Source organism: Vipera berus, assembly GCF_964194415.1.
Source record: "Vipera berus genome assembly, chromosome: 2".
Taxonomy (NCBI): domain Eukaryota; kingdom Metazoa; phylum Chordata; class Lepidosauria; order Squamata; family Viperidae; genus Vipera; species Vipera berus.
The window spans coordinates 21,383,465-21,395,489 of record NC_138203.1 but is presented as its reverse complement, the minus strand read 5'-3'; positions in this window follow the sequence as shown (position 1 = coordinate 21,395,489).

Below are 12,025 nucleotides of genomic sequence, written 5' to 3'. Positions count from 1 at the left end.
CGGTGAACAGGGCAAACATATAAAAGTACAAAAATACAAAAGTTAAAAAAGAATTAAACGAGATGCCCAAGCTACAACAATAAGTTAAATACATTTAAAACAACAATAAAATCCCAACCCATCCCCCATCAGGCCAGGCCGGCTTGTTCGAACAAATAAGTCTTCAGATCACGTCAGAAGGAGCGAAGGTCGGGTGCCATCCGGAGCTCAACCGGCAACCGATTCCATAAATCCGGGGCGCCCACAGAGAAGGACCTCCCCCTAGGGGGCCACCAGATGACATTCTCTGACCGGTGGCACCCTGAGGAGGCCCTCTCTGTGGGAGCGCACAGGGCGGAGGGAAGTTGACGCCGGTAGCAGGTGATCCCTAAGGTACTCCAGACCCATGCCATGTAGGGCCTTGAAAACCATTACCAGAACCTTGAATCTCACTCGGAAGACAACTGGGAGCCAATGCAGCTCACGGAGCAGAGGTGTAACATGGGAGTATCGGGAGACTCCCAACACAACTCTCGCGGCTGCATTCTGTACCAGTTGGAGCCTCCGAGTGGTCCTCAAGGGCAGACCCATGTAGAGAGCATTGCAGTAGTCTAACCGAGAGGTCACGAGCGCATGAGTGACCGTACGCAGGGCATCCCGGTCTAGATAGGGCCGCAACTGGCATACCAGGTGAACCTGGGCGAAGGCCCCCCTAGTCACAGTTATTATGTGATCTTCCAGAGAAAGCTGTGAATCTAGAAGGACTCCCAAGTTGCGAGCCCTATCACCCCCCATAGAAAGAGATAGAATATTCTGAGTATCCCGAGATGCCGGTATGTACAGCCACTCACTCTTGTCGGGGTTGAGTTGAAGCCTGTTCCTCTCCATTACTCTGCTGCTTTTTGTCAAGGTATTAGAGGTGCTTCATCACCAAAAGCACTAAAGCTACAAAGGACATTTTTTAAAAATAGATGCTTTAAGACCATGAATAGAGTTGATGACACTTCATTTTGAGTTTCTTCTTTATTCTCAGAGTACACAGGACTTTTGTAGGCATACATCGTGATGTTCATGTTTCATTGTCAATCTTGCTGTCCTCCTCTTTAAGAAACATAATAACTATAAAAGTATTTCATAATCCATATTCTTTTTGTTCATAGATGTCATTGGGCAGTACAGTGCAAATGTCACGGATGAATCATCGCTACATATACACATAGCCTTTGATGCCTATATACACGCACAAATTAATGGCAGGCACCACAGAATTCTCTTAGCCTTACCGGTGGAACTGAAAGATTGAAATTCAATCATACAGAAAACTCTTCTATCATTAAACAAAAATATTTGGAAGCAAGAGAGAGAGAAAACTCTCCAACCAGTTTAAGAATTCTCTCCTACACATACATTTCCCACCTTCTGAAACACACATAGAAACCTGCTGAACTTTATAGGTCATTGTGGAAAATGTAATTGAATTGTTTCCATTATTTGCTTTTGTCAAAGGCACGGGTTTTACTCTCTTGGTTGCCTTCCCGAATTTATCATTTCAGACTATGCTTCAAAAAATGGCTCCTCTATAAGTTACAAAATGTGACAATTTCATTATGGCATTGAGTCAAGCAATCTGAATGCAAATTAGTTGGGGTGACAAGAGGTGATGGCAAGGGAATAAAATGACACAGCTACCTCCTCTTCTTTATCACAGGAAGGTTGATGGTGCTGCATACCAATGTGCCCTCTGAAACAATATTCAGCTGTGACTAAATTAATTAAAATCTGGTTTTCTAGCTCTGGGGATTACTGCAGAAATTGATCATTGTCTCACTTCATCCATGCCAAGCCCAGTGAAGATTTGAAGTAATGTTGAAGCTCTTAATTCTCAGCACCGGTGTTCTGCTATTTATATCTGGAGTAAATAGAAAAGGCAAATTCAGATGTTAGACAGGAAGCTCCCTTATTCAAGGCCAAAACACTATTCTGAGTACACTATATCTCCTGAAACACATTTTTCCTCTCATTCTATCACTACTGTGAATTAATCCAGGAAAGTACATAGAGCAGGCCCTCTGCCATGGAACTATGGCTGCTTGATGAAGAACCTGAGAAGGGTTCCAACAGATGACTAAAATGAGCATATGACCTATTTTGTAGGTTGGAGTCTTTGGTGCTCTCCGAGGTTACTGGTAGTTGTTTGCTTACCCAACTACCTTAGGTAATATCTTCAGTGCTAGAGTGTGTGGAATTTGCTCTGTTTGTATACAACACCTTGCCCTGCCAAGGCTGGTAGGGGGTGGTGTTTTGGCCTTGGTAGTTCTTTGATTAGGATATTGTTTTTTGCTTGATTGTTTGTCTGGGTTTTTTTTATACTAATTTTATTAAAGTTTACAAATGTAAAAGATTAGTACAAAATAAGAAAAAAATGCAAACAAATAAAAAAGAAAAAAGAACAAAAAGTAGATGTATAAAAGATAACTCTCTCCCTCCAAAGAGACAATGTCAGTACCTTAACACTTTCTCTAGTATTTCACTTAAAAAACTTCTTCCCAATATCTCATCCCTGATCAATAATCTAATTGTAAGAACTCATCAGGACACAGTGGGTCAGTGGGTTAGGACACTGAGCTTGTCGATCAGAAGGTCGGCAGTTTGGCAGGTCGAATCCCGAGTGCCATGTAACAGAGTGAGCGCCTGTTACTCGTCCCAGCTTCTGCCAACCTAGCAGTTCGAAAGCATGTAAAAATGCAAGTAGAAAAATAGGGACGACTGCGGTGGGAAGGTAACAGTGTTCCGTGCGCCTTTGGCGTCTAGTCATGCCGGCCACATGACCACGGAGGCGTCCTCGGACAAGCGCTGGCTCTTTGGCTTTGAAACGGAGATGAGCACCGGCCCCTAGAGTCGGAAACGACTAGGGAAACGACTAGCACGCATGTGCGGGGGAACCTTTACCTTTTCAAGAACTCAACATTCAGTCCCAAACAGCAAAAGTCCCAAACAGCAAAAGAGCTACTAGAAATAGTAACAAATGTATCTTAATAAAAAAGTCCATTTTGTAATCCAATTTATTACTTTCTCTAAGAAATAAAGCATCTCTTATGAACCCTCATCTTTCAGTCAAAAATAAATCTGATTAATAGCTACCAGAAACCACAACATATATATTTTAATCCTGATTGAATAAGTTCACTTTATAAACCTTCTGCTTACTTTTAAAAAGCTTGATCTTTAATCCCGTCAAATAATGTCCCACCAGTTGATTTCTCATTAGTTTTTTCTTTGTCCCCTCTCAGAAACAGTTTCTTTGGTTTCACACATTCCTTTTGTAAATCTGAGATAAGAAGGCTTTTCAACTCTTCTGATTCATTATTTGGATGCCCCCCTTAATTACTAAGACATCAGCTAGTTTTATTTCTACAATAAATCCATTTTGGCATCTTTCCCCATATCTCTCTTATACTCTTGTATTTTTAAGTCCATATTCGGAGGGCATTTGGCATCTTTTTCCATATCACTTTTGTAATACAACATTTTTTAAAACTCCAAATCCACATACAACCAGTCTCTGTTTCATCTAATAAAATCTGTTTCCCTTCTATATCCTCTGTCAAAGCATAAAGCATTCTTGTAAGTACAAGTAATGCTCAATTTGCAACTGTAATTGAGCCCAGAATTATGGTTGTAAGTTGTGCTGGTTGTTAAGCAGGTCGCCATGTGACCATGATCAACTTTACAATCTTTTCTGTAGTAGTTGATAAGTGAACATTGCCGTCATTAAATGAACTTGGTGATCGCTAAGAAAACCCATTTTAGCTAATGGGCCTGAAACCTGAAGTAAACACTGATTTCTGAATGCTGCAATCCCAACCCGTGGGTTTCAGCTTTTATTTTATGAGAGAGAGAGAGAGAGAGAGAGAGAGAGAGAGAGAGAGAGAGAGAGAGAGAGAGAGAGATTGCAAAGTTAGTTTAATGAAGTAGTTGCAGCTAAATGTGCAGTTGCAACTATTCCAGTTTTACAAATCACCTTGGTGAAGAAACTGCACACTATAATCAGCTTCTTGCTTAAAACAGCTTCAAATATTGCTGACAACTTGTGAGTGTATTTTTTTAAGCAGCCCAGAAAATAAAAGGTATCCAATAAAACTGGTCCAAAATGGGCTAGGAATATAAATACAATGCTGAAATTGGAATACTTAATGTCCAGTGTACTGAAGCATTATCATTTCCCATGCCTTGTTTCTCACTATAAAACTGATCATACAAAAGACTACACATTCTTTTGCCATCATAACTAAGCAAAATGTCACAGGAGAGAAGCAAGAAATGCAAACAATTCTTTTCTCATTCTGAGACTCAGTGATGTGATTGATAAATAATCAAGGCAGTCTTGAAAGAACTGTCAGCCATAACGGCCCAAGAGTGGAGGGATTTTAATAAGGAACAAGAATTCCCAGCAACAATGATAGAAGAAGAAAATTAAAGGTTTAAGGCCTTTTCATGGAGCATATACAGTAGATAGGGTCTCAAATTCATTCTGCTTGACAATTTGGTAGCAGGAATCTCTTCCACTTTCTTCTGCTAATGCTGTAATATGATCTTTGTACTGTTCCTCTAGTTCAGCAATTGAAGCTTTCCTTCCATAAGCCCCTGAAATTTTAGAAACATGGTGAAACCTGGTGGCAGGAGAGATTGTGACCTATCATGGCCATAAAGGTCACGGCCTTAATTTAACAATCTATAATTTCCAAATCTCGTTTTACCAGTTCTGTGTCTGTGACATAGAACAACAAGCAGCAAACCAGATTTATAAAGCTGAGGCTTTATATGGAACCATAACATTGTTCCATGTAGCTTAGTACCATCTACACCAGAATATTTTATTCTGTTATCCTCTGAACGCATTAGGATCCAACTCTCAAGAGTCCTAAGCAATAATTTAGCAGTATTTAATAATTCAGGACATTGGAATCCCCTGAACCCCAAGCTCGGTCTATATGCTGGTGACTGCCTTCCAGAATTGTGATCATCTTGCTTGAGACTAAAATTATGAGAAAAGCTGACATACTGTACTGCATTCTATTTTTTTTCCAAAATGTCTTTGAATTTTTGCACATGCAAAAATATGCCATGAAAACAGATGCTTACGGTACACTGCATACTCTGTACTTCACGGTTTTGGAAACTAAAGGATTGCAGAAAGCAAGACTGGGTTTGAGCAAAGATGCCACAGGTTGTTTACTCATGCAACTCTACAAGAATACATTTTGCTTTTTGATTATGAAAATCGTGTTATTTTGGTGGATCAAATTTTACATGGGGCAACTGTGAACAATTAAATTCAAAATACAGACCAACAAATTATCTGGTGGAATATCATCATTGTACCAGTGACACAAATTGTCACTTGCATCAGTAGCATGATGCATCTGATATAGATGAAATAATTAATGTTAGTTGTCTGATACTATCATAATGGTATGCAAAAATACCTGGGATTACCAGGTTTGAGAGTTGCATTTTTTCAAACTCCACCTGCTTTGATTTGGATTTCTGCCTGCCATGGGACTGAGCTGTGCCCTATTCCTAAGAACTGACATGTAGTTGGCCAGAGAGCTATGTTTTATATCAAACATGGCCTAATTAGAGTCTTCATGATTTTACCATTCTGTGCCTTAAGGCTAAGCATGAATGGTGTTATACCTCAAGGACTAAGCCTTACTTCCAGAATCAGCTCTTAATTGGAATTCAAGGGGATTCTTTAGTATAAGAAAAGTAGCATGGTATCTTTTTAGAAGGGAATGTATTAATGGGGAAAAAATGCCTAAGAAATATTTAGTGTCCCAAAGAACTTCAGCTGGGAATGTGGTGTTACCAGGGAAACACTGATGTTATGAAAACAGATTAAATTACTGTACAGGAGCATATCCTATATTCGTCCCTTCCAAATTCCTATGCCTATCAAAACTATATCCTTTTTTCAAGTATTACAGCCTATTACTGATGTGCAAAATAGCTTACATGTTTTATTTATTTTAGTGTGACTGTGCAGAAGCGCAATCCAGCTCGGCTACTCTACACACAATATAGGAAAAAACTGGGTTTTTTTTTCCTCCTAGCCCCTTTGAAAAAATAATCTTCCATGCAGGATTTGTGTTTTCATTTAAAGGACTGCATTGGCACCTGCAGATTTTTTTTAAAAAGCCTCTGATTACATATTAGTGTGTACGTAGAAAGAGAATGAGAATTTTAATAAAAAAAATGACTGGGAGAAGAATTAACCTTCTTTCTCTTCAAAGTACAGAGGTCTTCATCCACTCATATTGAACTAAACAAAAACAAGAAATATTGCTATAGGTGTTTGCCCTTTCTGATCATATAAAACGTGTGCTACACTGAGAGTGGTATGATTGGCAAGCCTCTATACTTGTGATGGAGAACCTGTGATGGTTCTAAAATTGCATGAGAATGGGGTGTGGTTTTGAGAATAGTTTTTGTTGGGTGTTGGTGAATGCTGACATGTCATCCAAAAACATTGTGCATGTCACCTCTAACATGTGTGTCATAGGTGTTCTATATCATTACCAAAAATGATAGGACTTTATCTTTATATATGCAGTACATATGGGAGCCAGTCTGGTACAGTGATTAAAGCACCAAGCAAAGAACTAGGAAACTGTGAGTTCTAGTCCTACCTTAGACTATGGATTGTGTCTTACAGAAACTCCAAACTCCTCCATAGCCCCAATCACGTTTTGGTCCCTCCAATTTTATTGCTTAAGTATTTATTAAGCTCCTATATAGCTGTAATAAAAAAGAAAACTCTTGATGGTTAGAAAATGCAGCATCAACAGCTCCTAATATTTCCTGGCCCCATTAAGTAAGGCTATCATATTATAATGAGATTTATGTGCTTGTTTAAGTTACTTCCTAAACCTCCTTTGATAATGCCTACCTTCAAAGCAGCATGTGTGGGTCTCTGAAAGCAATTATATGCAATTAATGTAATTACATGGGGTTATGTTGCCTCCAGTGTTCCAGATGTTGTCGTGGCTTGATGCTTCCTGATCCTGTTAACAGCACACTGTTTCTTTTATGCTGCTCTGAAAGGCCTGTTCAGATTATCAAAGAGAGGGAGCTCCCTTACACACCTCCATTGTTGCCTGAAACACCTTATATACAGTAATGCTTTCTCTTTCTTAAAGGAAAAGGTTAGAAAGCCTGTTGAATATCTGAACATCAAAAGTGTGCATGAAACTGACTGGGCAGTCAATTTGTTGGCATAAGAAACAGAGCTTTTGAGGGTTTGTTCTATAAACAACAATTGGCTGGGTTCATATCGAACATTGAAATACAAACTGCAACTTACAAATGACTAAGCAGGCATGCTAAATTAAGCCAAAGTCAAATAAAACAAAGTAAAACAAAGTGAAAGCATTCTGTTCAAAGAACCATTACATTTTCCAGGAAGATGGAAAATGTGAATTAGGCTTCTCTGTTTAATATATCTATAACTTGAACAGGTTGGGGTGTGGGGATTGTTTTATTTATGACTTTGTTCAATTTATATCCCATTTTCCATAGGTACCAGGAGATTGAGGCCAGGTGTCCAGGACTCCCTGCTCACTTTTTTCTTACCATGAGGTAGGTTGGTTTGAAAGAAAGTGACCAATCAAAGTCACCCAACAAACTTTAGTGGCAGAGAGTGAAACTTCCTGGCTTCAGTCCAGTATTCAATCCAGCAATTTGATGCTACACTGGCTCTATTTTTGGAAGGATGATGCAAACATACATTAAAATTAAAAAAAAGTTGATAAGAGAATACAATATCAGCCAAGGAAACAATGTTTGTTCAGTTAATACCAGTCACAGGGGCATTGGGAAGGAGTGGTCCAAAAGCCACACTGGTGGGCATAACTGCATGATCAAAGCCCAATTCTTTGTATATGCTTCAACGCTGCAGGTACATAAAATGGGAGAAGCTATTATCATGGTCATGTCGGTCATCTTGGCATTTTGCCCCCAGCCCTATCCCACTTGCAGACACTCCTGGCCATTCCTGAATGGGAATTTAGTTATGTTCACCCTCTGAGTTCTTTCAAGAAGAGAAATAACATATACAGTAAAGCATAGTTTGCTACAGACTCAAAAATGTCCCTGCACATTTGAAATAGTTTAGTTTAGTTTAGTTTATTGAATTTATATACTGCCCTTTTCCCATAGGACTGGGAGAGATCATCCGTAGCTTCGGGGTGAAATATCATCAATATGCTGATGATACCCAGCTATTCATCTCCACCCCGAACCAACCCAGTGATGCCCTCGATGTGATGTCCCGTTGTCTGGAAGCGGTACAGATTTGGATGGGAGAAAACAGGCTTCGACTCAACCCGGCCAAGACTGAGTGGCTGTACATACCGTCATCTCGTTTAGTCCAAGAGGTTCCATCTCTGACTATAGGAGGAGAGATGTTACCTCCCATTGATAAAGCACGCAATCTGGGCGTCCTCCTAGATTCACGACTCAGTTTTGAAGATCACATGGGAACCGTGGCTAGGGGGGCATTTGCCCAGATTCGTCTTATATACCAATTACGCCCCTTTTTGGACCGAGATGCCCTACGTACAGTCACCCACGCACTCGTTACCTCCCGTATTGATTACTGTAATGCTCTCTACATGGGGCTGCCCTTAAAGACCACCCGGAGGCTTCAGCTGGTGCAGAATGCAGCTGCGCGGGTTGTGATGGGAGCTTCCCGATACTCCCATATTACACCCCTCCTGCGGGAGCTGCATTGGCTACCAGTTGCCCTCCGGGTGAGATTTAAGGTGCTGGTACTTACCTTTAAAGCCCTACATGGCTTAGGTCCGGGATACTTGCAGGACCATCTGCTGCCGGGAACAAATTCCCATCGTCCAGTACGCTCACACAGAGAAGGCCTCCTCAGGGTACCGTCAGCTAGGCAATGTCGGCTGGCGACCCCCAGGGGGAGGGCCTTCTCTGTGGGAGCACCAACCCTATGGAATCAGCTCCCCCCTGAGCTTCGGATAGCCCAAAACCTCCAATCCTTTCGCCGCGGCCTCAAAACACACCTGTTCCACCAAGCTGACCTAGACTGACAGGCATCTTAATTAATTTATATTTAGTATTTTTAATTCATTTTTAAATTCTCTAATTTTTTATTGCACTGATGTTCTCAATTTCATTTATCTTGATTTATGCACTTATTATATGTTTTATTGTGAGCCGCCCTGAGTCCTTCAGGAGATAGGGCGGGATATAAATCCCATCAATAAATAAATAAATAAATAAATTTAAAACCATCAATATAATACAAGAGTTAAAAACAGTTAAAATAATTAAATTTGATCCCTGAGGAGAAAAAAAACAAAACCTCTCAGCCTGGGCTGGAAAGCTCAAAGAGCCAGGTCTTCAGGTCCCGGCGGAATGACCGAAGGTCGGGGGCAGTCCTAAGCTCCACGGGCAGCTGGTTCCAAAGGGCAGGCGCACCCACTGAGAAGCCCTCCCCCTGGGTGTTATCCGCCGGCAGTCTTTTACAGGCGGCACCCTGAGAAAGCCCTCCAAGTGGGAGCGCACAGGACGAAGGGAACTTGATGTCGGCAGTAGGTGTTCCCTCAAATATCCCAGACCCAAGCCATTTAGGGCTTTATAGGTCATCACCAGCACCTTGAATCTCACCTTGAAATAACCCTTGCTCTGGGAACAACTTTTTTTTCTGACATTTCTCCTGTTTTGGAATGGTACTGCTCTAAACTGTCTTCAATTTTGTTACTAACCACTATTGTTATTTCCCCTCAGAGTATTTGCATGCAAGGTGGTTGTGACTTGTCCTCATGCCATGACATTTTCACATGCTGAATCCTGCATCTCAAGTTCTAGCTAGGCCATCTGCAACCTTATTAGAGAACACCCATTTAAATGATTAAAATGCCAGGCTAAATTCTTTATTCATCTAGCTCATTCTTTCCTTGTCCAGATCCTCCAAATATGATGGACTTCAAATATAGTATTCCAAGACGCTATGTACAATGTTTTGGGACTAGGGAAGTAATAATCAACCATTTGGAAGCAATTGAATGAAGGAACTTGTGCTATCTCATCCTGGTACTTTTTCCTCAGTCTGAGGTGAAGGCCTCTTTTATTAACTTGCTGCACTGAGCCATTAGCTGGATTCAATGATCCAGGTAGGCCACAGTTTGTTTTAGTCCATGATGCCCAAACTGATAATCACAATAATCCCTAAAATGTTGCTTGGAACCTTATGGGCAGGTCAAAACCAGTCATCTTAACATATTTTAGCATGATACTGTTGTCCCAAATTCAGGTCTGAGCCTGGTGCTGAGGCCAATGAAGAACAGGTGCAGGTTTTGTTGTCTTTTATTGAAGCATTCCAAGAAAGGGGATCCTGGCCAAAATGCAAGGAACCAAGAACCACAGAATTAATAAAGCCTTATATATTTTCTCTAAAGCAGAAGGTGGGATAAGGTGGGATATATAAGAAATATCATCCAATAAACATTTCAGTTATAATCTAACAATTATTCTGTTGGTCTCTAGCTGTCTCTATTCCAAAGCCTTGGCTAATGAATGCTTCAGGAGTTGTCTAATACACATACTATTTGCTCCGGCCCATCCCTATTCCTAGCTTCTAGCTGAGCTTGCAAGATACCCAAGACTTTTGTTACTCTTATCAGCTTTTTGACCACACAGAATTGTTACAAGCATTACATGTGCATATTCCCTGTGAATAAGGATTTTTTGTTCTTGCCAAACTCCCCAATTACAGGCTTCCTGGTCTCCTTTCAAGTGTATACCATAATCTTGCTTTGTTTTGACAGACAGCCCATCAATATATTAGTATAATCCCTGGATACCATCTTAAAAGCAAGCAGTGTCATAGAAGAGCTGGAGATTAGTTAAAAGGCCATATTGTCCAGCTAAGTGCATTTTTGGCTGGACTATAAATGTAAAAAAAAATCTTGTGACTTCAGCATGCCCTCATGTTCTACCACTGAGCTACAATCCCTTCTCTGATCTGGTTGTACCATTTTGAAAAGGTCTACAAAGTTATTACAAGTTGTTTTTTTTTAATCCCCACTAATGTTTTCTCAGACAAGCATTTTTGGTGTTGTTTTGTTCTCTGGCTCTGTTCTTGTGTCTTTAAGAGCATCCTGGCAAAGAAATATAGTCTGGATTTTATCTCCAGCTCAGTTCCATGCCAGGCACAGATAACACCTGCTGTATTTCCAGGTGCCCATCTCCAGATGAAGGCACCACAAGCGCTGTTCTTTTTCCTCTTCTCTCCTTTCTGCCCAGCAAATATGTAAATAAATAGACCTATTTCATGTATTGCAATCATAAAAGGATGCATCAAATCATTCCATAGTTTGTTTACAGCTTTTGCTTTTTAGCTCTGTCAGACCTGAACTCCAGAAACCCATTCAAAGAGATGGCAGAAAGTCATTAAAAATGTCCTGTGTGTCTTAGCTGCCATCCAGGGCTGTCCAGACGTATTTTACAGTTAACTTTACTGCATTTTTTAATGTTCCATAAAGATGATGAGTCTTCCCACAAAAGAGTTTTGTTAAGTGGCAAATGGGAAGCCTCTCCTTCCACAGATAGAGAAAGCTTGAAGGAACTTAAATTGCCTGTAAATTTCCAAGCTCTTGTTCTGAACCAGCCAACTACCGGCCTTGTAATAAGGCAAACCCCTGTTCAAGTAGTAGAGACTGGAGAGCGTCTGAGGCTGCAAAGCGTCTGCCAAGTTTAATTCACAAGCAAAACAACAGAACAAGAAACACAAGAACTTGAATCCTCAAGCGGAAGGGTTGCTTTCAGCAACCAGCCCCTCCCCAAACACTCCTTTTATTTAGAGTTCAGGGCGTGGTCTCCCTGTGCCTCCTCCCGAGGAGTCCCACAGCCTTTCTTTGTTTGTTCCTGCTCGACTGCCTCCTGCGTCGGGCGTCCTTGAACAGGGCCAGCTGTGGGTCATCATCCTCCGCACTATCGGGCTCACGCAGCTGAGAAGAGG